The sequence below is a fragment of the Pseudophryne corroboree genome, chromosome 12, assembly GCF_028390025.1.
Source record: "Pseudophryne corroboree isolate aPseCor3 chromosome 12, aPseCor3.hap2, whole genome shotgun sequence".
NCBI lineage: Eukaryota > Metazoa > Chordata > Amphibia > Anura > Myobatrachidae > Pseudophryne > Pseudophryne corroboree.
Window position 1 is genome coordinate 52,551,669 of NC_086455.1, and position 27,950 is coordinate 52,579,618.

General features: G+C 44.3%; 1 protein-coding gene across 2 annotated transcripts in view; it reads left to right on the forward strand.

Annotated features, from left to right (window-relative positions):
• The window catches only part of PAK6 (p21 (RAC1) activated kinase 6), a 174,853-nt gene that overhangs the window by 54,618 nt on the left and 92,285 nt on the right, over window positions 1-27,950 (forward strand). The window contains exon 1 of one of the 2 annotated variants that reach the window (XM_063947513.1): window positions 2,086-2,202. The exons of the other annotated variant lie outside the window; for it this stretch is intronic. The gene's annotated coding sequence lies outside the window, so the exon portion shown is untranslated. Of the gene's footprint in view, window positions 1-2,085; window positions 2,203-27,950 lie in introns of those variants that run through there. 2 annotated transcript variants of the gene reach the window in all.

Genomic DNA, 27,950 nt, shown 5'->3' on the forward strand with positions numbered 1-27,950 from the left:
AAAAAAAATATATATATATATATCTTGGAGTTATGCAGCGATAAGACATTATGGGACGGATGTACTAACGGGAAAATTTGGTAAAAAAACAATTTTGGGGGTCTTACCTCATTTTCCATGTGTACTAAAGTCCCTCCGATGCAGAGACGTTACCATATAGAAGCCTATGGGATTCTTTCCGCAGCGGTGCTGTCAGAGGGATACAATCGTATACCTCCTAGCACACCCCACAGCCAATGCATTACTGCGAATGTGCAGATGGACACCCGGGACATTACATGGAATTCCGAGATTCGGCGGCCATCGCAAAGGGCAGCTCTTTGCGATACTAATCACATGTTAGTATATATGCGATTAGTGTCGGCGCGATATGTAGTGGGATGTACCGCAATAGGATGGTACATCCTGCCCTATAGGTTGCGGGGCCCCAGTGCCACCAATGAAGAATAGACCCAATAGTCTACTGCTTATTAGGCATAGGTAATTTAGCATTATCATGCATGCACACTCTCCTGCACCCAGACCTCTCCAATCAGGGACAGACTGGGGCTCTGTAACAGCCCTGGCATTATAGTCCTGAATGCGTGACAAGGTGCTTGGTCATGGCTCACAGGCTGTGTCTCTGTATGCCAGGCAACCGAACAGAGGGCTAGGAGGCTAGGTCGGCCTTGGTCTCTGTGGGACCAGACTGGCCCATCAGACCATCGAGTGCCAGATGACCTGTTCGGCTTTGCCGCCAATGGACACCGGCAAAGGCAAAAATGTAGGAAAGAGTGAGGCTGTGCATCATTCAATACATAAATCACTTTTTATGTTTTAAATAGGTCAAGTTTTTGTTTATTTTATATCAAGTTGTATAGCGTGCATTGTGTGATAATCCTCATATATAGGGTCCCATCACTAAATGGCATTCATCATTACGGGTCTGAAAGTACCACCAGATATTCAGCAAACTCAGAAAAAAGTTTTTGCCGTTTGCCTGTAAGAATAAACACCAAACTCAGGTCACACTAGCGCAGACGGTAGCGATGGTAGAGGTAAGTAACATGGCTAGACAAGTAGCAGTGTTACTGATTGTGGGGACAGCTGCTTTTCGGAGCAGCAGTCCCTGCACTGGAGCAATGCTGAATAGCTCTGGTGATAAGTATCCCCCGCAGCGAATTGGATACTTCATCAGGGGCCATACGACTCATTGCATTTCCATCTGTGTAGTGGGTCATTAAGCGATGGTGGGTTCAAGTTCAGAACATGGAACCCCCTTGATTAGCAAAACAAAACTGCTTCAGAACATCATTAACCTTGTTCAGAACATTGAAAGGTGTACCCTCGTTTAGCTCGCCATGGTTTGGACATGGTGGCTCGCTCTGCTCAACTTCACTGACCACAGGTTACTATTCCCAATAGTCCATGTGGATAGTAAAACTGCTAGCTCAGGGGGTCACATGACCTGAACTTGAGCACGTATAATGAACAAACAGGCCCTATTGGGACAATACTTGTTTGGGATAATTTTACAGCCACAGCCAGACCCTGATATCCGTAGGTAGAAGATTTTGCATAAGTTAGGTGACGTCCTTCTCCAAGCCTGCGGGTTATTGGATAAATTGTGAGCAGACTGATTTATATATGAAAGCAAGACTAAATTTTTCTATAATTCATCCAAAAATAAGTATCAGGGTTATTGTTACATTTCATTACCATTCATTCTCATATAGCTTGGCCGCATATGGACATTTGCAATGTCATCAAATGAATTTTTATTTACCAAGATCAAAGGAATCTGATAGTGAAGTCAAAGATGGATCCGCATCTGATCTGTGCATTTTCCAGTTTTAAAACAAAAGATCTTAATCTGTGTGCCAACATTTGGCTAATCCCATTAACTAGCAGGCTGCACAGTAAAGCAAGCTCAGCCTTCCGTATACTGAAAAGCACAATAGTGCAGGCTGCCTGGTAGCCAGTCAGACTTCTGCAAACCTCTCATACCTGTGTCAGATATGCCCCACCCTGTAATCAAACTCCCAGCAAGGTAAAAGAAAAAAAAAACACACACACAGTCACATTGTACAAACATGTCAGGTTTCCTCTCCCCACCCCGCTCTCCCGCGCGCTCTACCTCCTCTCTCCTTACCTGTCCCAACTTTCCCTCACACTGAGTGGATTATTTCACGCCACTGATCAGGTGCTTCCTACAGTCTCCAAGTAAGTGACCTCTTAAATTTATAACCTGGCTGTCTTGGTATGTAGCAAGCAGGGACATATTACTGAACTGGTTTTCTTGCTGAGATTGCTGAATAAGAATCTTTCTTGGAATCAATTATTTATGTGGTTCACTATAGGTCTTTACTCCTGGGATTAGAGGCAGGCAGAGGCTTAGTGTGGGCTCTGTATTTACTATCTGTGTCACATGCTAGATCTTTCCTGCAGCCGTTCCGCACTAACATGTTTATGATGTGATGCAGTGACAGTTACTTGGTTATTCAATACTTCGTAATATTCTGACAAATTCAACACCTGAAAGTTGAGTCTCCAATAGCCAAAAAGTTTGGGATCGGCAGTATTTTGGATTTCGGATTTGTATGTACTTTGGAATATTTGCATACCATAATGTGTTATCTTGGGGATGGGACCCAAGTCTAAAGCTGGGTACACACTAGACAATATAGTGGATAATATGGTAGACGATGTATCCGATTCTGATACATTGTTCACAATATCATCTAACGTGTATGCACTATGTCGCTGACGATTGCACTCCTGCAGCAATATCGCCCATTGGCCGTACATGCATGTCCGATGGGTGATATCGTCAGTGAGGGCAGTTGAAAAAATGGCACAGGCATTGAATAGGTTAAATGTAAATTCGGCCTAAAATGGGAGAAAATAATACGGCACTAACTGAATACCCCCCATAGCCTGAATGTAATGTTTTACAATACTTTGAATAACTTTGTCCATGAAAGAAAGTTTGTGTACATTGAACCATCAGAAAGCAAAGGTGTTATGCTCCAAAGATTTTGGATTTCTGAATATTTTGGATATTTGAAACTCAACCTATATAATAATAATAATAATAATAATAATAATAATAATAAATGATCCCCAAATATACAGTATACAATTAAATAATATATACTCTGGAATATTCTTGCACTTCTCATAGTTGCTACTATTGTTTAAAGATAAAATCTCATTGCATTCACTTTAGGGCATTTGTACAAGAAGCCCATTGACCTGATATTCTAATGATGGCTGTGCATGCCTAATATACTGTATAACAACAACACCTGCAATGTTTACATGACCTGTTAATGCCGACACATGCATTCTTCCTCCCTAAACCTATCTCAGTGGACTTATGCCTGTATATCAGTCAGGAAAACGTGAGGTATAGAATCCTCGTATACTCTTGAGCTGCAGTCCCTATGTCACACATGCACTAATATTAACTTGTCAGTAGTGGTACCTTCCTTCCTTTCTTGTTAGCATTTGCAAAGAGGTCAGTACGCTGGGTGTTGTAGGCATGTTGGCAGAAATGAGTGGCATGATATAGGAGGTTGATCATTTTCAGCCTAGGTATCATCCCCTTCCCTGCCATACCTGGCTGAGTGCCAAGATTGCAATGCGGTGACCAAATTCTAGTAAGTGTTAGCTGTCCTTGTATAAATGAACATTATCTATGTAGTTCATGTCTCATGACACTGAGATAGTGAAACCTTTGTTTTCTGGTGGCTCAGTGTACACAAACTTTGTTTAAAAGTTTTAAAAATATTGTATTAAATTGCCTACAGGCTGTGTGTATAATGTGTATATGAAACATGAAAGCATTCTGTGCTTAGACTTAGGTCCCATCACCATGATATCTCATTATGGTATCCAATTATTCCAAAATACGGAAAAATCCGATATCCAAAATACCTCTGGTCCCAAGTGTTTTGGATAAGGGAGACTCAACCTGTGCTATAGTCTACAGATAGTATAGCACAGGTGTGTTATAGAAGATCTACACCAGGCCTGGCCAACCTGTGGCTCTCCAGCTGTAATACTACTAGAGATGAGCGGATTCGGTTTTACTCAGTTTTACGCGGTTCTCAAAACCGAATCTTATTGGCTATCCAAAACACGTGACATCCGTGAGCCAATAAGATGTCGTTTTGAGAACCGAGTAAAACCGAATCCGCTCATCTCTAAATACTACAAGTCCCATCATGCCTTGCCACAGTTTTGCTATTAGGGAATGCTAAAACTGTGGTAGGGCATGCTGGGATGTGTAGTTTCACAACATCTGAAGAGCCACAGGTTGGCCAGGCCTGATCTACACTGTCTAGATAGACAATCATTAGCTTGACTCCATATGGTCAATAGGATCAAAAGGATGACAACAGTTAAAAGCTAGACGGTGGGTAAGGTCGACAGTGTCAAAAGGTCAACATGACAACGGTCGACACAAGTTTTTTTGAGTGTCATTTTGCATGTTTAACCATATCTAAGCACAACCAGTGGAAACTTGTACCCTCACGGACTTTCTTAGCTCGCCTCGCTTCGCTCACCGCGCTTTGGGCAAGGTGGCTCGCTCCACTACCGCGATGCTTGCCACAGGTTTCTATTCCCAATCATAGTCCACGTGGACAGTAAATAAAGCACAGTTAGAAAAACCTGAAAATCCCCCAAAACACTTAAGCACTGTCTACCTTTTACCTGATGACATTTTGACCATGTCGACTTTGTGTACATGTCAATCTAATCCATGTCAACCATATTGACTGTCGACCTAGACATTGGAACCAAGTTTTTTCACTCAGAAAGGGGGTTATGAAACCATCTGCCAGTAATCCAATAAAATGGTCTGTAAAGTGCTATCACCTCAACGACATACATGAAACATATTGTATTCACTTCAGGTAAAATATGGGCTGTACATAAAATATTCTGATGTGTGAGAAATGATATAGTTAGAGGGTAATGATGTGTAAGAGGATAGTACAACATAAATACTATCTGTCCTCTGTAGTCTGTGGAATGTCACAGAGCACCACATTCACTCCAGAATCACTGTAAATGAAAACATTTAAGTTGAATAATAGAAAATTATAGGGAAATAATTAGAGATGACCGGTTCGGATTCTGGATTCCACTTCAAGGGAAAGCGTCATCCTCCTGGCACTGGTGTCTCACGGGATTTGGATTCTATATAAGGAGCTGCAGCCATTTTATTCTTAAGCACACTGCTGTATACTGCGCTGTACTCTGCTGTACTGGCTGTCATGTGTCTAGACTCACAAATGGCTGTGATCTGTATAGTGACTGTGTGGGAGCATGCTGCACGCTGCTGTATGCTGCACTGTACTCTGCTGTATTGGTATTGCTGAGACTCCATACTCACAATGGCTGTGCTGTGTATAGTGACTATGTGGGAGCATGCTGCACGCTGCTGTATGCTGCACTGTACTCTGCTGTATTGGTATTGCTGAGACTCCATACTGACAATGACTTTGCTCTGTATAGTGACTGTGTGGGGGCATCCTGCACGCTGCTGTATGCTGCACTGTACTCTGCTGTATTGGCAGTGCTGAGACTCCATACTGACAGTGGCTGTGCTCTGTATAGTGACTGTGTGGGGGCATCCTGCACGCTGCTGTATGCTGCACTGTACTCTGCTGTATTGGCAGTGCTGAGACTCCGTACTGACAGTGGCTGTGCTCTGTATAGTGACTGTGTGGGGGCATCATGCACGCTGCTGTATGCTGCACTGTACTCTGCTGTAGTGGCTGTGCTCTCTAAAGTGACTGTGTATTGGGGCACGCTACACGCTGTGCTGTATTTTGCTGTATTGGCTGTGCTGTCTCCAGAGACTTCAGAATCGGAAGTGGCTGTGCTCTGTATAGTGACTGTGTATAGGCTCACTGTGCATGCTGTTGTATGCTGTGCTTACCTTGCTTTATTGGCTGTGCTGTGTCCAGAGACTCCAGAATCACAAGTGGCTGTGCTCTGTATAGTGATTGTTCATAGCGGCATGCTGCATGCTGCGCTGTACTCTGCTGTAAATTGTACTGTTTGGTGAGATTTACCTTAGTGTGATTCATTCACATGCAAAGTGACTGTGTATGCGGGCACGCTACATACTACTGTATGCTGCGCTGTACTCTGCTGCATTAGCTGTGCTGTGTTCAGACTCACAAGTGGCTATACTCTGTACAGTGATTGTTTATGGGGGCATGCTGCTGTATGCTGTGCTATGCCTTGTCCAGAGACTCCAGTCTAACAAGTGGCTGTGCTCTGTATAGTCACTGTGTATAGTGGCACGCTGTTGTATGCTGTGCTGTACTTTGCTGTACTTTGGCTGTGCTGTGTGCAGAGAGTCCAGACTCACAAGTGGCTGTGCTCTGTATAGTCATTGTGTATAGTGGCATGCTGTTATATGCTGCACTGTACTCTGTTGTATTGGCTGTGCTGTGTCCAGAGACTCCAGACTCGCAACTGGCTGTGTTCTGTATAGTTACTGTCTATCGGGGCACACTGCTGTATGCTGCGCTGTACTCTGCTGTGTTAGCTGTGCTGTGTCCAGAGACTCCAGACTCACAAGTGTCTGTGCTCAGTATAGTGACTGTCTATAGGGGCACACTGCTGTATGCTGCGCTTTACTCTGCTGTAAATTGTACTGTTTGGTGCACTTTACCTTAATGCGGTTTGTTCACGTGCATCTATAAAGCACTGTAATTCCACGCAGTTTGAACCAAGCTGCAAGTTCAAACACAGAAATATAAGAAAAAAATATATAGATCTATTGTTTATACTGTTTAGTACGCTTTACCCTTTGTTCAAAGCCCTGTGACTCCGCCCAGTTTAAACCGAGCTGTGAGTTAAAAAAAATAAAAAAAATATATATAGATCTGTTGTTTGCACTGTTCTGTACACTATACCCCAGTACGCTGTGGCAATGTTTCATAGATGTGCTATAAACTGCTGTATGTTTGTGCCACTGCTCTGTCTCTTAGTAGCCAGCCAGCTCGCGGCAGCCTTTGGCCAATATCGGTGATAACAATACTGTAAGCTGTGATGTAGTCAAAATATACTGGAAAGTAATGTCATTGAGGTTAATAATACTCTAGGAGCAAAAGAGGCCAAAATTATGTTAATTTAGCTTTTTTTGAAATTTTAGAAATAAACATTGCAAATACAAATCCAAAACCGGAACACAAATTAGATCCAAATCCAGCAAAAACAGTCTGGCGCACATCTCTAGAAATAATAATGATGAAACCCTGACAACTTCTTCATCAGTGTAGATTATGTACCTCACTCAGTAAGGGGGGGCAGTTGTACTTATTAATGCACCCAATTTAGAATATCCATGTAAGAGGATTGCAAGATATAAATGTCTCTGACGGTGGTCACTGGATGCCCAACACCCACAAAAACAAAAATACTTGAATTTTATACATGTTCAGAGATGGTTGAAATAAACCTCTACTATTGATAGGTCCCATTTTGCACCGTCCCGGGTAAACTTTATGCAGGAAATGTGCATCTTAACTAATGTAAACAAAGCAATTAAACCCAAATAAAGACTTATATAATGAAACTGTCCAATGTTACATTAGTTTCCAATGCTTGCAGAATTAATAACAGCCAGATGCATCTCTGCCCTACAATTTTAAAAGAGCAGACAGGGATTTACTAAAGGGCATTTCTTATTTTATTTTGATAGCAGGCCCATATCAGGTGCTGGATTTATCAACTTAGATTTGAATCTGAAACTCAAACCAGATCTGTTGCCTGACTGCATGAGGACCACTATGTAGAGCGAATTGAGAAAATAGGAAAGGAGTGGGCTAAACCTCATTAGGCTGGGGGCAGGACAGTCAGGCATTATGGGAGTATTCTTGTAACCCATGGGAGTAAAGGATGGGGGTGGGCACAGAAGGGTTTTGAGCTTGGTGAGGGGGCTGGGTCAGCCTCTTTTGCTTTAATCGTTCCACCCTCCCTCCCTAATTACATAGAAACATAGAAACATAGAATTTGACAGCAGATAAGAACCACTTGGCCCATCTAGTCTGCCCCTTTTTTATTTTATCCTTTAGGCAATCTCAACCCTTTTTTAACCTTAATTCTTTGTAAGGATATTCATATGCCTGTCCCAAGCATGTTTAAATTGCCCTACAGTCTTAGCCTCTACCACCTCTGATGGGAGGCTATTCCACTTATCCACTACCCTTTCTGTGAAGTAATTTTTCCTTAAATTTCCCCTGAACCTCCCCCCCTCCAGTCTCAATGTATGCCCTCGAGTTCTAATACTTCTTTTCCTTTGATGGGGTGATTTTTGTTGCTGTTTTCGTTGGCTATTTTGTGATAGTTACTGTCACGTTTATGTTGTGGCGGGAAAGAACGGCAAGTTACCTGTTTGTTGGATTAAAGAAGTTGCTTGGAGGTCGTTTGGTGGTTGGTTTTAGGTGCGCTCACCTTCGTTGACTGGTATACATCTGCTGGACCGCCTTCACGGGGGCAGCCTCATCACCTTCACGGGTGGGTAGTCAAGATGGAGGTTGAGCGGATACCTATTGTGTGTTGGATGGTTTACTTCAGTTTTATAGGTTAGGTTTTTGTTCATGGGTTAGGGTTGTTTTAGCCGTTCTTTCGGGCCACCATACTTTAAATTAATTATTCACGCAGTTATTAGTTCATTTAAATAAATAGCTAACAGTTTTTCTGCCAAATTCAAGTCTCCGTGTCTTTATTTATTATTTCAGTGTTAAGATGGTTATGGTTAAGGTATACAGGGCAATCCTCAGACCTATATGAGGTTTAATCATATGCCGAATGGGGGGAAATCCAGTTTGTTCTGCAAAGGAGTAACTTCCAGCCTGTTAACAACTGATCTCTACCTGTTAAACACATATTCCCTTAAACAGAGAATACTATCGACACTACTTGCCAATTTGTAAAAGCCTGCTGTTGTGTACCTTGCAAACACCGGGTCCACCTTTTTATTGTGCCTGCTCTAAAGACAAATCTACAGATATAATATGCCAATATTTGACCAATAGTATCAGTGTGCTGATTATGTCACCTTTTCTACAACTTATTTTTTGACAATTAACTTGTGCAGACCTAGTGCAGTCCACTACTTTCTATGGCTTTTGAACAGAGACATAATGGAACATAAATATTCAATGGGAAATTAAGGTCACTTTAAAATATGAAGCATTCATATTTCTATTCTCATGACTTCAGTAACGTGGTCACTTCATATCTCATTGGTGATTATACTGATAATCGTTAATAATGGTAATCATCCACTTCCCATTGATAATGGAAATCTGAGAAAAGGTTATATAGTGTTTTCCTGATGGGTTGAAAGCCATATTGCTTAGATGCCAATGCATTTAAAACATGTTTCGCTCACACCAGCACAAGTGTGTAAGGAACAGTACAGAAGCTACTACACTCATATACTTGAGTGAGCTCTCTACTGAAACTTCCTGTTTTAATTCCTGGCTTGTGAATAATTGGAAATTATACAAATCTTTTAACTTTATATTTAAAAACTTAAACAAAGCTCCCCAGGGCTGGTGCTACAGTCAGTGGATGAACTTTGATTGGTGGGCCAAGGTTCACAAATATGCCTTGGACCCACCTCTTCTATCCCACCTCAAATTCATAATAAGTCACAAGGTGAGTGATAGGGAGAGGCAGAGGATGACAAGTGGAAGAGAGTTGCTGTCAGTAGGTGACAGGGAGAGGCAGTGGGTGACAGAGAGAAGCAAAGAGTGACAGTCAGTAGTGACAAAAAGAGGCAGAGGATGACAATGAGAGGCAGAGGGTGAAGGCAGAGGCTGTGGGGGATAGGGTGAAAGCAGAGGCTGTGGGTGATGGGTAGGGGTGATGAGTAGTGGGTTACAGGGAGAGGCTGTGGGTGACGGGCAGAGGATGACAGGTAGGGTAAGTGGGTGACGGGGAGAGGTAGTGGGTGCCAAATTTATTACATACAGTATAATACAATTTACTTGGTGGGTGACAGGGAGAGGTAGTGGGTGCCAAATTTATTACATACAGTATAATACAATTTACTTACCTGGGCCTATGGTAAAACTGTAATGTATGGAGGATGACTCCTCCTCCTCTCCTTAGGTTTCCACACTGGGGACAGTCATGAGATCATGAGGTCAGATCCCCGGTGCTGGCAGCAAGAGAGCAGGCGGTCACTGGCAGAGAGGAAGGAAGAGTCGGGGACTCAAGGGGTGGAGGGAGGAAAGATGACAGTTGGAGGGCCCCTAATCCCCTGCTCCGATCAGACTCCATCCCTTTTTTGTTACATCATTCTGACTCATTATTTATATGCAGGCCTCTTCATTGCTGTGGGCCTCAATTCAGTATACTGGCTGCACTGTTACTAGTTCCGCCCCTGGCTACAGTGCTTATTTGTAATCCAGCACCTTCCAGCTAGAAAATGTGGTGTGGAATTGTCACTAAGGGGGAGATGTACTAAGCAGTGCTAAAAGTGGAGAAATGAGCTAGTGGAGAAGTTGCCTATGGTAACCAATCAGCTGCTCTGTATATTTTTATAGTATGCAAATGATAAATGTTACGTCAATGCTGATTGGTTGCCATGGGCAACTTCTCCACTAGCTCACTTCTCCACTTTTATCACTGCTTAGTAAATGTCCCCATAAGAGTGGCATTATGCAGTGAATGTGAAATATCACAAAAGCCCTTCAGAACACTTTAACTACTGTGGTGTAGCACTCAAACACTGAATCTTGATCCTCCAATAACAATATATAAATGTTGTTTTACATATCTCCTGAAAAAGGCTAATTAGCACTGGAGACTGCAGTGCCCATTTTTCTAAATGGAGACTGCAGCCTGGCCCTTATATACCTAGCTCCAAAAAGTGCAGACACTTTGTGCCTTTAAAGACATTTGGCCCAATGGACGTGCGATGAGGTAAATGGCTCAGGAGGCACTGGCTTGTACCAGAGCCAGATTTACATGCAATATATCAACCAAAGGGTCCATGTGGGCATTATATATGAACCAAAGGGTCCATGTGGGCATTATACACAGGTGCAGCGTTATATACTGCTAGATACTTGGTGAGTTTTGATCAGAGATGTTTGGAAAATGTAGCCAGGCCATAAACTTTTTGCTCCAGAGTTTTGATTATAAAAATTATTAGAATAATACAAAGAAGATATTTCTATTATATTCTTTGTATTTTTCATATACTTTATATAGCCTCACCTCACCGCACGTTACTGTTTTGGCCTGAATCAGAGCAGGTTACAATGTCTACTAGTGGAGAGATGTTTTGCTACTGCGCATGTGACAAAGCCGTGTGGTGATAGATTAGCAATGGCGTACACACAGAGCAGGGGCGGTTTAAGAGAGGAGGGGGCCTGTGAGCATGGTCCGTGTGGGCCCCCTTCCCTCTGTGATGCAGTAGACTCTGTGCATGCACATGTCTTCGGTAACATGGCACCGCCACGTTCCCAGTGACTAATCTCTATTGTGCATGTGCAGGTCTCCCGAAACATGGCGCTTGCCATGTTCCCGGCAACAAATCTCCACTGCACATGCGTGAATCACCAGGAAAATGGCCACCGATCCATTTTCCAAGTGATACCAGCAGTGCCGACACAAAGGATTTATTTGCAAACTGAATGACCGTTAATTGGTGTTTGAGGGAGATAACAGGTGTCTTAGGTGAGGCGTTTATTCTGAGACAGCATAGGAAATATCATGTTCCCGATATTTCTGCTTTTGTATGAAAGCGGCAGATGTGAGAAGTCAGGAGTGGATGCCACATATGCACAATATGGTGTCTGAGTTATTAGCATATTTTCGCAAGTCCGCTATGTGCGAAATCGCAGCTGTGCGTGTGATCTTGTGACTCTTGTATAAGTGATAGCTGATTTTTTAAAATGTGTGGGCATTATCGTGCATCACGGGTGTGCTATGTGCTTCCGTGCCAACATGCTAGATCACCATCTCTGTTCTGTACCCTTTCCCTGAAATCTTTGACATGGCTAGAGCGCAAATCAGAGCAGCAGTAAATGGGACATACTTTCTAGCCAGACCGATACAAGGCTGTCCTGATCAGGAAGGAGGGACAGAGGGGATGTAGTAATGTGACCGGCGGTCAGGACCCGGACACAGACCTCAAATCAGAGCAGATCTGCCTAAATTGGTACAGATGGGAACAGTGGTGGTCATTCCGAGTATTTCGCTCGCTATCAGTTTTTAGCAGCCGTGCAAATGCTATGCCGCCTCCCACTGGGAGTATATTTTAGCTTAGCAGAAGTGCGAACGAAAGGATCGCAGAGCGGCGGCAAAAAATATTTGTGCAGTTCTAGAGTAGCTCAATACCTACTCAGCGCTTGCGATGACTTCAGACTGTTCAGTTCCTGTTTTGACGTCACAAACAAGCCCTGCGTTCGCCCAGCCACGCCTGCGTTTTTCCTGGCACGCCTGCGTTTTTTCGAACACTCCCTGAAAACGGTCAGTTGACACCCAGAAACGCCCACTTCCTGTCAATCACTCTGCGGCCAGCAGTGCGACTGAAAAGCTTTGCTAGACCCTGTGTGAAACTACATAGTTCGTTGTAATAGTACTTCACGCGTGCGCATTGCGGTGCATGCGCAGAAGTGCCGTTTTTTTGCCTCATCGCTACACAGCGAACGAATGCAGCTAGCGATCCACTCGGAATAACCACCAGTAGAACTGTATGTGTATCCGTTTTTTTTTACCTCACTTTTGTACTATTTCCAGGGTTCTATAACATCCTTTTCAAAGTGGATATAACACAAAGCTTGTTAAAATACACAACATTCTAGAGTTGTAAGCATTTCTTCCAAAATATACATTAGTTGTTTGTTTTTATTGTAGTAGTGTAATAACAGTTCTACTTAAGCTGTAATTGAAGTAGAATGATAACAAGCTAGCAACCTCTGAATAATGCCAGAAATTATTTTATTTGTATAACCCAGGAATGTTTAAAATGGCACACCCAAATTGATTGATGGGGTAACGAATCATTGTGTAAAGCATGTAGAGTGAATAGGGTAACACATATCTCCTTTGGGGAAAGACATATCTTCAGATACCGTTGCAGGGCAGAGAGAACGTTTACTTGAGGCCCCCAGCATAAAAATATGCCTCATTGGACATTGCTTCCAGTGCATATTTCATACAGTTAGAATTGTGCTGCATGGGCTGAGATTTTTGTTGACAATAGACAAGTTTTATTGTTATCTCTCCTCAATATAATAAAAAATTGAAATGTCAAGTCAAAGGGGCAGAATGCCATTCATAGGGGTAGATTCAGGCTTGCACTGGCCCACAGGGGAAACCACCGGTGGGCCCCACTGCCTGGGGGCCCACCTCCTGCTCTAAGGATCAGGTTCTAGATTGTGCACTTGAATTATATACAGTATTATACATATGTTACCTTATACTGTACTATGGTGTATTTTCCACAGTGCATTACTGTTATTAATCTGGTACATTATCAGGCATGCAGCAGCTGAATTTACTGTATATATTTATGAAGGGGCCCAGACGTTGCACTCTTTAATGGTTAGTCAAACCAATGAGGCCCAACGTGCACCCTCTTGGGGTTACTGTGCAGGGTAATTCCTAGCACTGAGCACTTAACACAGGTCTATCAGTAAATGCACGTTAGCTGTAGGCTTATTTGTGAGGAAATTGCAAAGTAATTGAATAGCTCTGGGAGTTAATGTAAGGGTTGCAGCTAGAGATGAGCGGGTTCGGTTTCTTTGAATCCGAACCCGCACGAACTTCACTTTTTTTTCCACGGGTCCGAGCGACTCGGATCTTCCCGCCTTGCTCGGTTAACCCGAGCGCGCCCGAACGTCATCATGACGCTGTCGGATTCTCGCGAGGCTCGGATTCTATCGCGAGACTCGGATTCTATATAAGGAGCCGCGCGTCGCCGCCATTTTCACTCGTGCATTGAGATTGATAGGGAGAGGACGTGTCTGGCGTCCTCTCCATTAGAATAGAGATAGATAGATTAGATAGAGAGAGATTGTGCAGAGTCGCAGACAGAGTTAGTTTACCACAGTCAGTGACCAGTGCAGTTGCTAGTTAACTTTTATTTAATATAATATATCCGTTCACTTCTCTCTGCTATATCCGTTCTCTGCCTGAAAAAAAAAACGATACACAGCACAGTCAGTCACACAGTGTGACTCAGTCTGTGTGCACTCAGCTCAGCCCAGTGTGCTGCACAGTCATCAATGTATAAATTAAAAGCTTATAATTAATTGTGGGGGAGACTGGGGAGCACTGCAGGTTGTTAGCAGGAGCCAGGAGTACAATTATATTAATTAACAGTGCACACTTTTGCTGCAGGAGTGGTGACCAGTGCCTGACCACCAGTATAGTATTGTTGTATACTACTAATATCTCTTTAAATATCAACCAGTCTATATTAGCAGCAGACACAGTACAGTGCGGTAGTTCACGGCTGTGGCTACCTCTGTGTCGGCACACGGCAGGCAGTCCGTCCGACCAGAATTGTATTATTTATTATTATATACCTACCACCTAACCGTGGTTTTTTTTTCATTCTTTATACCGTCATAGTGTCATCCTAATTGTTACGAGTATACTACTATCTCTTTATCAACCAGTGTACAGTGCGGTAGTTCACGGCTGTGGCTACCTCTGTGTCGGCACACGGCAGGCAGTCCGTCCGACCAGAATTGTATTATTTATTATTATATACCTACCACCTAACCGTGGTTTTTTTTTCATTCTTTATACCGTCATAGTGTCATCCTAATTGTTACGAGTATACTACTATCTCTTTATCAACCAGTGTACAGTGCGGTAGTTCACGGCTGTGGCTACCTCTGTGTCGGCACACGGCAGGCAGTCCGTCCGACCAGAATTGTATTATTTATTATTATATACCTACCACCTAACCGTGGTTTTTTTTTCATTCTTTATACCGTCATAGTGTCATCCTAATTGTTACGAGTATACTACTATCTCTTTATCAACCAGTGTACAGTGCGGTAGTTCACGGCTGTGGCTACCTCTGTGTCGGCACACGGCAGGCAGTCCGTCCGACCAGAATTGTATTATTTATTATTATATACCTACCACCTAACCGTGGTTTTTTTTTCATTCTTTATACCGTCATAGTGTCATCCTAATTGTTACGAGTATACTACTATCTCTTTATCAACCAGTGTACAGTGCGGTAGTTCACGGCTGTGGCTACCTCTGTGTCGGCACACGGCAGGCAGTCCGTCCGACCAGAATTGTATTATTTATTATTATATACCTACCACCTAACCGTGGTTTTTTTTTCATTCTTTATACCGTCATAGTGTCATCCTAATTGTTACGAGTATACTACTATCTCTTTATCAACCAGTGTACAGTGCGGTAGTTCACGGCTGTGGCTACCTCTGTGTCGGCAGTCGGCAGGCAGTCCGTCCATCCATAATTGTATTATTATTATAATATATACCACCTAACCGTGGTTTTTTTTTCATTCTTTATACCGTCATAGTGTCATACTAGTTGTTACGAGTATACTACTATCTCTTTATCAACCAGTGTACAGTGCGGTAGTTCACGGCTGTGGCTACCTCTGTGTCGGCAGTCGGCAGGCAGTCCGTCCATCCATAATTGTATTATTATTATAATATATACCACCTAACTGTGGTTTTTTTTGCATTCTTTATACCGTCGTCATAGTGTCATACTAGTTGTTACGAGTATACTACTATCTCTTTATCAACCAGTGTACAGTGCGGTAGTTCACGGCTGTGGCTACCTCTGTGTCGGCAGTCGGCAGGCAGTCCGTCCATCCATAATTGTATTATTATTATAATATATACCACCTAACCGTGGTTTTTTTTTCATTCTTTATACCGTCGTCATAGTGTCATACTAGTTGTTACGAGTATACTACTATCTCTTTATCAACCAGTGTACAGTGCGGTAGTTCACGGCTGTGGCTACCTCTGTGTCGGCAGTCGGCAGGCAGTCCGTCCATCCATAATTGTATTATTATTATAATATATACCACCTAACCGTGGTTTTTTTTTCATTCTTTATACCGTCGTCATAGTGTCATACTAGTTGTTACGAGTATACTACTATCTCTTTATCAACCAGTGTACAGTGCGGTAGTTCACGGCTGTGGCTACCTCTGTGTCGGCAGTCGGCAGGCAGTCCGTCCATCCATAATTGTATTATTATTATAATATATACCACCTAACCGTGGTTTTTTTTTCATTCTTTATACCGTCGTCATAGTGTCATACTAGTTGTTACGAGTATACTACTATCTCTTTATCAACCAGTGTACAGTGCGGTAGTTCACGGCTGTGGCTACCTCTGTGTCGGCAGTCGGCAGGCAGTCCGTCCATCCATAATTGTATTATTATTATAATATATACCACCTAACCGTGGTTTTTTTTTCATTCTTTATACCGTCGTCATAGTGTCATACTAGTTGTTACGAGTATACTACTATCTCTTTATCAACCAGTGTACAGTGCGGTAGTTCACGGCTGTGGCTACCTCTGTGCCGCCAGTCGGCAGGCAGTCCGTCCATCCATAATTGTATTATTATTATAATATATACCACCTAACCGTGGTTTTTTTATACCACCTAACCGTGGCAGTCCGTCCATAATTGTATACTAGTATCCAATCCATCCATCTCCATTGTTTACCTGAGGTGCCTTTTAGTTCTGCCTATAAAATATGGAGAACAAAAAAGTTGAGGTTCCAAAATTAGGGAAAGATCAAGATCCACTTCCACCTCGTGCTGAAGCTGCTGCCACTAGTCATGGCCGAGACGATGAAATGCCAGCAACGTCGTCTGCCAAGGCCGATGCCCAATGTCATAGTACAGAGCATGTCAAATCCAAAACACCAAATATCAGTAAAAAGCCTCTTTTTTTCTTTGCGTCATGTGCTGTTTGGGGAGGGTTTTTTGGAAGGGACATCCTGCGTGACACTGCAGTGCCACTCCTAGATGGGCCCGGTGTTTGTGTCGGCCACTAGGGTCGCTTATCTTACTCACACAGCGACCTCGGTGCAAATTTTAGGACTAAAAATAATATTGTGAGGTGTGATGTGTTCAGAATAGGCTGAAAATGAGTGTAAATTATGTTTTTTGAGGTTAATAATACTTTGGGATCAAAATTACCCCCAAATTCTATGATTTAAGCTGTTTTTTAGGGTTTTTTTAAAAAAACACCCGAATCCAAAACACACCCGAATCCGACAAAAAAAATTCGGTGAGGTTTTGCCAAAACGCGGTCGAACCCAAAACACGGCCGCGGAACCGAACCCAAAACCAAAACACAAAACCCGAAAAATTTCCGGCGCTCATCTCTAGTTGCAGCCCAAATTGAATCTGCCTCTTGGCCTTCATACAGTTGACTATACAATTGCCATTACTGTATATGTTAGAAATAAAGGGTGACATGATGTGGTGATTATTTTGCATTCCCCCCCCTCCCCCTTGTTCTGTGGAGCATTGGTGTCTGGGGAGCCGCAGAAGAATCTAGCACTGTCCCTGGGCATACATGTACCCTTATACACTAGAGTAGAGCCACTGGGAGGGGTTTCTGGCCATCTGTTGGACTATTATGAAAGGCGTACATGGCATGACATACAGTAGGTCAGTTACATTGCACATTTAGTTTTAATGAAAATGTGCAATGTGATAAATGTGCTAGTTGACCACAAAGCTATATCACCACCTTCCATTTTTGGGAACTGCTTCTGTTCACTTATATATCATTTTAGCATCATGTTTTTTACCTGGAACTCTTTGGTTTGCTCAGTTGCTGCCATTGGAAAGCTTTTCATCCTTGACCCTTCAAGTCATGATCTGTACAAACAGAAACAATGACACACAAAGAGGCACATGATCGTCCAAATTCCATTCCTGTAATTACTGCATCTACTTACATTGCCATGTGCTATCATACCTCTTTAAATATAGACCATTGATCCTGATCAACAGGAAGTCAGGATTTTTGAGTTGTTGATAGAATGACAAGAAGATCCAGCAGGACGATGACTGCATAGGACAATGTGTGTTTATAATAGGGATGTGCACTTGAAATTTTTCGGGTTTTGGTTTTGGGTTCGGTTCCGCGGCCGTGTTTTGGGTTCGACCGCGTTTTGGCAAAACCTCACCGAATTTTTTTTGTCGGATTCGGGTGTGTTTTGGATTCGGGTGTTTTTTTCAAAAAACCCTAAAAAACAGCTTAAATCATAGAATTTGGGGGTCATTTTGATCCCAAAGTATTATTAACCTCAAAAACCATAATTTCCACTCATTTTCAGTCTATTCTGAATACCTCACACCTCACAATATTATTTTTAGTCCTAAAATTTGCACCGAGGTCGCTGGATGACTAAGCTAAGCGACCCTAGTGGCCGACACAAACACCTGGCCCATCTAGGAGTGTCACTGCAGTGTCACGCAGGATGGCCCTTCCAAAAAACACTCCCCAAACAGCACATGACGCAAAGAAGAAAAAAAGAGGCGCAATGAGGTAGCTGTGTGAGTAAGATAAGCGACCCTAGTGGCCGACACAAACACCTGTCCCATCTAGGAGTGGCACTGCAGTGTCACGCAGGATGGCCCTTCCAAAAAACACTCCCCAAACAGCACATGACGCAAATAAAAATGAAAGAAAAAAGAGGTGCAAGATGGAATTGTCCTTGGGCCCTCCCACCCACCCTTATGTTGTATAAACAGGACATGCACACTTTAACCAACCCATCATTTCAGTGACAGGGTCTGCCACACGACTGTGACTGAAATGACGGGTTGGTTTGGACCCCCACCGAAAAAGAAGCAATTAATCTCTCCTTGCACAAACTGGCTCTACAGAGGCAAGATGTCCACCTCATCATCATCCTCCGATATATCACCGTGTACATCCCGCTCCTCACAGATTATCAATTCGTCCCCACTGGAATCCACCATCTCAGCTCCCTGTGTACTTTGTGGAGGCAATTGCTGCTGGTCAATGTCTCCACGGAGGAATTGATTATAATTCATTTTAATGAACATCATCTTCTCCACATTTTCTGGAAGTAACCTCGTACGCAGATTGCTGACAAGGTGAGCGGCGGCACTAAACACTCTTTCGGAGTACACACTTGTGGGAGGGCAACTTAGGTAGAATAAAGCCAGTTTGTGCAAGGGCCTCCAAATTGCCTCTTTTTCCTGCCAGTATAAGTACGGACTGTCTGACGTGCCTACTTGGATGCGGTCACTCATATAATCCTCCACCATTCTTTCAATGGTGAGAGAATCATATGCAGTGACAGTAGACGACATGTCCGTAATCGTTGTCAGGTCCTTCAGTCCGGACCAGATGTCAGCATCAGCAGTCGCTCCAGACTGCCCTGCATCACCGCCAGCGGGTGGGCTCGGAATTCTGAGCCTTTTCCTCGCACCCCCAGTTGCGGGAGAATGTGAAGGAGGAGATGTTGACAGGTCGCGTTCCGCTTGACTTGACAATTTTGTCACCAGCAGGTCTTTGAACCCCAGCAGACTTGTGTCTGCCGGAAAGAGAGATCCAAGGTAGGTTTTAAATCTAGGATCGAGCACGGTGGCCAAAATGTAGTGCTCTGATTTCAACAGATTGACCACCCGTGAATCCTTGTTAAGCGAATTAAGGGCTCCATCCACAAGTCCCACATGCCTAGCGGAATCGCTCCCTTTTAGCTCCTCCTTCAATGCCTCCAGCTTCTTCTGCAAAAGCCTGATGAGGGGAATGACCTGACTCAGGCTGGCAGTGTCTGAACTGACTTCACGTGTGGCAAGTTCAAAAGGTTGCAGAACCTTGCACAACGTTGAAATCATTCTCCACTGCGCTTGAGACAGGTACATTCCACCTCCTATATCGTGCTCAATTGTATAGGCTTGAATGGCCTTTTGCTGCTCCTCCAACCTCTGAAGCATATAGAGGGTTGAATTCCACCTCGTTACCACTTCTTGCTTCAGATGATGGCAGGGCAGGTTCAGGCGTTTTTGGTGGTGCTCCAGTCTTCTGTACGTGGTGCCTGTACGCCGAAAGTGTCCCGCAATTCTTCTGGCCACCGACAGCATCTCTTGCACGCCCCTGTCGTTTTTTAAAAAATTCTGCACCACCAAATTCAAGGTATGTGCAAAACATGGGACGTGCTGGAATTTGCCCATATTTAATGCACACACAATATTGCTGGCGTTGTCCGATGCCACAAATCCACAGGAGAGTCCAATTGGGGTAAGCCATTCCGCGATGATCTTCCTCAGTTGCCGTAAGAGGTTTTCAGCTGTGTGCGTATTCTGGAAACCGGTGATACAAAGCGTAGCCTGCCTAGGAAAGAGTTGGCGTTTGCGAGATGCTGCTACTGGTGCCGCCGCTGCTGTTCTTGCGGCGGGAGTCCATACATCTACCCAGTGGGCTGTCACAGTCATATAGTCCTGACCCTGCCCTGCTCCACTTGTCCACATGTCCGTGGTTAAGTGGACATTGGGTACAACTGCATTTTTTAGGACACTGGTGAGTCTTTTTCTGACGTCCGTGTACATTCTCGGTATCGCCTGCCTAGAGAAGTGGAACCTAGATGGTATTTGGTAACGGGGGCACACTGCCTCAAGAAATTGTCTAGTTCCCTGTGAACTAACGGCGGATACCGGACGCACGTCTAACACCAACATAGTTGTCAAGGCCTCAGTTATCCGCTTTGCAACAGGATGACTGCTGTGATATTTCATCTTCCTCGCAAAGGACTGTTGGACAGTCAATTGCTTGGTGAAAGTAGTAAAAGTGGGCTTACGACTTCCCCTCTGGGATGACCATCGACTCCCAGCAGCAACAACAGCAGCGCCAGCAGCAGTAGGCGTTACACGCAAGGATGCATCGGAGGAATCCCAGGCAGGAGAGGACTCGTCAGAATTGCCAGTGACATGGCATGCAGGACTATTGGCATTCCTGGGGAAGGAGGAAATTGACACTGAGGGAGTTGGTGGGGTGGTTTGCGTGAGCTTGGTTACAAGAGGAAGGGATTTACTGGTCAGTGGACTGCTTCCGCTGTCGCCCAAAGTTTTTGAACTTGTCACTGACTTATTATGAATGCGCTGCAGGTGACGTATAAGGGAGGATGTTCCGAGGTGGTTAACGTCCTTACCCCTACTTATTACAGCTTGACAAAGGCAACACACGGCTTGACAAATGTTGTCCGCATTTCTGGTGAAATACTTCCACACCGAAGAGCTGATTTTTTTGGTATTTTCACCAGGCATGTCAACGGCCCTATTCCTCCCACGGACAACAGGTGTCTCCCCGGGTGCCTGACTTAAAGAAACCACCTCACCATCAGAATCCTCCTTGTCAATTTCCTCCCCAGCGCCAGCAACACCCATATCCTCCTCATCTTGGTGTACTTCAACACTGACATCTTCAATCTGACTATCAGGAACTGGACTGCGGGTGCTCCTTCCAGCACTTGCAGGGGGCGTGCAAATGGTGGAAGGCGCATGCTCTTCACGTCCAGTGTTGGGAAGGTCAGGCATCGCAACCGACACAATTGGACTCTCCTTGTGGATTTGGGATTTCGAAGAACGCACAGTTCTTTGCGGTGCTTTTGCCAGCTTGAGTCTTTTCAGTTTTCTAGCGAGAGGCTGAGTGCTTCCATCCTCATGTGAAGCTGAACCACTAGCCATGAACATAGGCCAGGGCCTCAGCCGTTCCTTGCCACTCCGTGTGGTAAATGGCATATTGGCAAGTTTACGCTTCTCCTCCGACAATTTTATTTTAGATTTTGGAGTCCTTTTTTTACTGATATTTGGTGTTTTGGATTTTACATGCTCTGTACTATGACATTGGGCATCGGCCTTGGCAGACGACGTTGCTGGCATTTCATCGTCTCGGCCATGACTAGTGGCAGCAGCTTCAGCACGAGGTAGTAGTGGATCTTGATCTTTCCCTAATTTTGGAACCTCAACATTTTTGTTCTCCATATTTTAATAGGCACAACTAAAAGGCACCTCAGGTAAACAATGGAGATGGATGGATACTAGTATACTTATGGATGGACGAGCGACTGCCGACACAGAGGTAGCTACAGCCGTGGACTACCGTACTGTGTCTGCTGCTAATATAGACTGGATGATAAGGAGATGAAATGAATATATATATATATATATATAATATCACTAGTACTGCAGCCGGACAGGTATATATATTTATTATGTAATGACTGATGACGGACCTGCTGGACACTGTCAGCTCAGCAGCACCGCAGACTGCTACAGTAAGCTACTATAGTAGTATGTATAAAGAAGAAAGAAAAAAAAAAAACCACGGGTAGGTGGTATACAATTATGGATGGACGAGCGACTGCCGACACAGAGGTAGCTACAGCCGTGGACTACCGTACTGTGTCTGCTGCTAATATAGACTGGATGATAAGGAGATGAAATTAATATATATATATATATAATATCACTAGTACTGCAGCCGGACAGGTATATATATTTATTATGTAATGACTGATGACGGACCTGCTGGACACTGTCAGCTCAGCAGCACCGCAGACTGCTACAGTAAGCTACTATAGTAGTATGTATAAAGAAGAAAGAAAAAAAAAAAAACACGGGTAGGTGGTATACAATTATGGATGGACGAGCGACTGCCGACACAGAGGTAGCTACAGCCGTGGACTACCGTACTGTGTCTGCTGCTAATATAGACTGGATGATAATGAGATGAAATCAATATATATTATATCACACTAGTACTGCAGCCGGACAGGTAGATATATTTATTATGTAATGACTGATGACGGACCTGCTGGACACTGTCAGCTCAGCAGCACCGCAGACTGCTACAGTAAGCTACTATAGTAGTATGTATAAACAAGAAAGAAAAAAAAAACCACGGGTAGGTGGTATATAATTATGGATGGACGAGCGACTGCCGACACAGAGGTAGCTACAGCCGTGGACTACCGTACTGTGTCTGCTGCTAATATAGACTGGATGATAATGAGATGAAATCAATATATATATATATAATATCACTAGTACTGCAGCCGGACAGGTATATATATTTATTATGTAATGACTGATGACGGACCTGCTGGACACTGTCAGCTCAGCAGCACCGCAGACTGCTACAGTAAGCTACTATAGTAGTATGTATAAAGAAGAAAGAAAAAAAAAAAACCACGGGTAGGTGGTATACAATTATGGATGGACGAGCGACTGCCGACACAGAGGTAGCTACAGCCGTGGACTACCGTACTGTGTCTGCTGCTAATATAGACTGGATGATAATGAGATGAAATCAATATATATTATATCACACTAGTACTGCAGCCGGACAGGTAGATATATTTATTATGTAATGACTGATGACGGACCTGCTGGACACTGTCAGCTCAGCAGCACCGCAGACTGCTACAGTAAGCTACTATAGTAGTATGTATAAAGAAGAAAGAAAAAAAAAAACCACGGGTAGGTGGTATACAATTATGGATGGACGAGCGACTGCCGACACAGAGGTAGCTACAGCCGTGGACTACCGTACTGTGTCTGCTGCTAATATAGACTGGATGATAATGAGATGAAATCAATATATATATATATAATATCACTAGTACTGCAGCCGGACAGGTATATATATTTATTATGTAATGACTGATGACGGACCTGCTGGACACAGTCAGCTCAGCAGCACCGCAGACTGCTACAGTAAGCTACTATAGTAGTATGTATAAAGAAGAAAGAAAAAAAAAAAAACCACGGGTAGGTGGTATACAATATTATATATATATTATATACAATTATATATATATATATATATATATATATATATATTAAACTGGTGGTGACTGGTGGTCAGGTCACTGGTCACACTATCAGCAACTTGCAAGTAGTACTCCTAAGCAGACAATCACAATATATATTATACTGGTGGTCAGTGTGGTCACAATGGCAGTGTGGCACTCTGGCAGCAAAAGTGTGCACTGTACGTTATATGTACTCCTGAGTCCTGCTCTCAGACTCTAACTGCTCCCCACTGTCAGTGTCTCCCCCACAAGTCAGATAATATACAGTCACACTATCTATCACTTCAGCAAGTAACTAGTACTCCTCCTAATGCTCCCCAAAATTACTACTGTGTCTCTCTCTACTGTCTCACTCTCTTCTCTATAAACGGAGAGGACGCCAGCCACGTCCTCTCCCTATGAATCTCAATGCACGTGTGAAAATGGCGGCGACGCGCGGCTCCTTATATAGAATCCGAGTCTCGCGATAGAATCCGAGCCTCGCGAGAATCCGACAGCAGGATGATGACGTTCGGGCGCGCTCGGGTTAACCGAGCAAGGCGGGAAGATCCGAGTCGCTCGGCCCCGTGTAAAAAAACATGAAGTTCGGGCGGGTTCGGATTCCGAGGAACCGAACCCGCTCATCCCTAGTGTCACAACTGAGGGCCTGAGCTGACGGGAGGCAGCCTCAGTTGTAGGGGCTGAGATGTACCGGAACCTGGGAGGTTGTATCAGACCCCTGGACATGTAAGTAACATGAATAATAACTGCCCGAAGGCGTGACCACGACAACTTAGATAAAAGTCAATGATGTTTATTATGACAACTCCGCATCACAGCAGCAATAAAAGAAAACGTAAAAGTCAGCAAAGAATAAATACAGTTCCTGAGTACTACAGCATGGCAGGAGCCACAGGGCACTGGTAGTGTGAGATAGTTCTTATGATCTTCTAGATGGAAAGTCCTTACCAGGCCCGGCTGTAGCAATGGAGATAACCCAGGATTGTACCAGCTGGTGTTCCAGGAAGAGCTGGGTTGCTGAAGGTAAAACAGCTGCTGTGGATACTGGCTGGAACCAGACTGTTGTTAGCACGGAGTGGATACTGGCTGGAACCAGTTAAATAATAAATGAACTTTGGGAGCGATGAAATGTGAACTGAAATGTAGAACTTGAGAGCGGAGAAATAATAATTCCGGTGGAGAGTGGTAAAGTGTAGAAAGGACACCGGCCCTTTAAGGGAAGCTGTACTCTGCTGGAAGCTGAGGCTGGAAGCAGGTAGTGTTGTAGCTGGAAACAGATGAATCCACAATGGATTGGAGAGTCAGGCTACACCGCAGGTGGAATGCTGGTGCGGGTCTCTATGGTGGAAGTCTTGAGACAGGAGCTGGAACCTGGAAGACAATCATAGAAGAGAGACAAACAGGAACTAGGTTTGACAACCAAAGCACTGACGTCTTCCTTGCTCAGGCACAGCTTACTTATACCTGCAGCAAGGAAGGGGTTGGCTAGGCAATTATGCAAATCAACAATACAAACAGCAGATTGGTGGAAATGATCAGATGACAGAATCCAAGATGGCTGCGCCCATGCAGACACTTGGAGGGAAGTTTGGTTTGTAATCCATGTGGTCTGGGAAACAGTAATGGCGGCGCCGGCCACCGGAGACGCCAGGCTGATAGATGCACATTTAACCACGCGGGCACAGCGGAGGCCGCGGCTGATGAAAACACCACTCTGACACTCTGCATGTGGAAACTCAGGAACAGCGGAATCTGGTCCTGGAACGCTGAGCCCGCCTTAGGAGGCATCTGAAGGGTAAGTAATGGCGTCCAGATACCCGGATCGTGACAGCACCCCCCCCTTTAGGAGTGGCCCCAGGACACTTCTTAGGCTTTAAAGGAAACTTTGCGTGGAAATTTCGGACCAAGGCAGGAGCATGGACGTCAGAAGCATTGGACCAAGAGCGTTCTTCAGGACCATAGCCCTTCCAGTCAATGAGATACTGAAGTTGACCGTAACGGTGACGTGAGTCCAGGATCTTGGCCACTTCATACTCAACGCCTCGTTGAGTTTGGACTTTCGGAGTTGGTGGAAGTGAGGAATGAAACCGATTCAAGATTAGCGGTTTCAACAGGGAAACATGGAATGTCCTGGGTATTTTTAAGAAGGGAGGTAACTGGAGTCTGTAAGCAACAGGATTGATGACTTGATCAATTTTAAAAGGACCGATGTAGCGAGGTGCAAACTTCATACTGGGAACTCTTAACCTCAAATTCTTCGTGGATAACCATACCCGATCACCCACCTTGAGAGCAGGAACTGCTCGACGCTTCTTATCCGCAAACTTCTTGTACCTGAACGATGCCTTGAGCAGAGCTGATCGTACGCTCTTCCAGATATTGGCAAACTGATGCAAGGTGATATCCACTGCGGGAACAGAAGTTGCTGGAAGCGGTTGGAACTCAGGGACTTTAGGGTGGAATCCAAAGTTGGTGAAGAATGGTGTTGAAGAAGATGAAGAATGATACTGGTTGTTATGACAGAACTCGGCCCAGGGAAGTAATTGAACCCAGTCATCTTGAGAGGAGGACACATAGATGCGGAGGAAGGCCTCCAAGTCCTGATTCACCCTCTCAGTTTGACCATTGGTCTGAGGATGGTAAGCCGTGGAAAACTTTAACTTGACTTGGAGGACTTGACATAAACTTCGCCAGAATTTGGCTGTGAATTGAACTCCTCGATCTGAGATAATTTCTTCTGGAAGACCGTGGAGTCGGAAGATCTCTTGTATGAATACTTGAGCCAACTTGGAAGCTGACGGAAGACCGGTGAGAGGAATGAAGTGTGCCATCTTGGTGAACCGGTCAACTACCACCCAGATGGTATTGAACTTGTTGCACATGGGCAAATCTGTAATAAAATCCATCGACAAATGGGTCCATGGTCGACGGGGAACAGATAGTGGAACCAGTTGCCCCGCAGGCGACTGGCGGGATACTTTATGTTGAGCACACTTTGGGCAAGATGCAATAAACTCCAAAACGTCCTTTTTCAGAGTTGGCCACCAATAGGACCTAGAGATAAACTCCAGGGTTTTTTGGATACCTGTATGTCCGGCAAAACGGGAAGCATGGGCCCAATGCATGAGCTTCTTCCTTAGTGTCGGCTTCACAAAACTTTTCCCTGATGGGGGCGTAGAGTCCATCCCTACCGTGGAGAATGCCAACGGATTTATAATAGGATGCTTGTCTGAAGACTCTGACTCATTTTCTTGCTCCCATGAGCGGGAAAGGGCATCGGCCTTGCGATTCTGAGAGCCCGGACAGAACTGGAGTTTAAAGTCGAACCTGGAAAAGAAAAGTGCCCATCTGGCCTGACGAGGGTTGAGACATTGTGCGCCTTTTAGATATAGAAGGTTCTTGTGGTCTGTAAGGATGGTGATTGAATGAGAAGCTCCCTCCAACAGATATCTCCACTCCTCCAGAGCGAGCTTGATGGCTAGCAACTCCTGGTCGCCAATGGCATAGTTGCGCTCCGCTGGGGAGAACTTCCGTGAGAAGAAACTGCAAGGATGTAAATGACCATCTTTAGCCCTCTGAGATAACACCGCTCCTACTCCAACGGAGGAGGCATCCACCTCTAAGATGAAAGGAGAGTCGACGTCAGGCTGTTTCAGGACAGGTGCAGAGATGAACCTCTGTTTTAAAAGATGAAAAGCTTGCATGGCTTCTTCAGACCACTTGGACGGGTTAGCACCCTTCTTGGTGAAAGCAGTAATAGGCGCCACAATGGTGGAAAAGTCTCGTATAAACTTTCGGTAATAATTGGCGAACCCTAAGAACCTCTGGACCCCTTTGAGGGTTAAGGGTACTGGCCAATTCTGGATTGCTTGTAGTTTCTCAGGATCCATCTCTAGTCCGGAACCGGACACAATGTACCCTAGAAACGGAATGGACTTGACTTCAAAGACGCATTTCTCTAATTTGCAGTAGAGATGATTGACACGGAGACGGGACAGAACCTCCTTTACCCAGAAACGATGTTCCTCTAAATTGTTGGCAAAAATGAGGATATCATCTAGATAGACCACGACATGACGGTATAGAATGTCTCT